Raw genomic sequence first — 669 nt, forward strand, 5'->3', positions numbered from 1 at the left:
GCAACACCACCATCCCACAGACAAAGACCATCACTACTACCTCTAACAACACCACCAGCACCACCCTTACCAGCAACACTACACAACCCTCTGTCGGCCGAATCGACTCACCCACCAACCCCACAACAACACCCAACAACACCACCAACAACTCACCCATCAACACCACCACCACCTCACCAACCAACACCACCACCACCTCACCCACCAACCCCACAACAACACCCAACAACACCACCACCACCGCACCTATCAACACCAAAACAACACCCAACAACGCCACCAACAACTCACCCATCAACACCATCACCACCACCTCACCCACCAACGTCACCACCACCTCACCCACCAACACCACCACCACCGCACCTATCAACACCAAAACAACACCCAACAACGCCACCAACAACTCACCCATCAACACCATCACCACCACCTCACCCACCAACGTCACCACCACCTCACCCACCAACACCACCACCACCACCTCAGCCACCAACACCACCACCACCTCACCCACCAACACCGACACCACCTCACCCACCAAAACCACCACCACCACCACCACCTCACCAACCGACACCACCACCACCTCACTACCCAAAACCACCACCACCACCTCACCAACCACCACCACCACCACCTCACCAACCAACACCACCACCACCT

Source organism: Gadus morhua, chromosome 7, assembly GCF_902167405.1.
Source record: "Gadus morhua chromosome 7, gadMor3.0, whole genome shotgun sequence".
NCBI lineage: Eukaryota > Metazoa > Chordata > Actinopteri > Gadiformes > Gadidae > Gadus > Gadus morhua.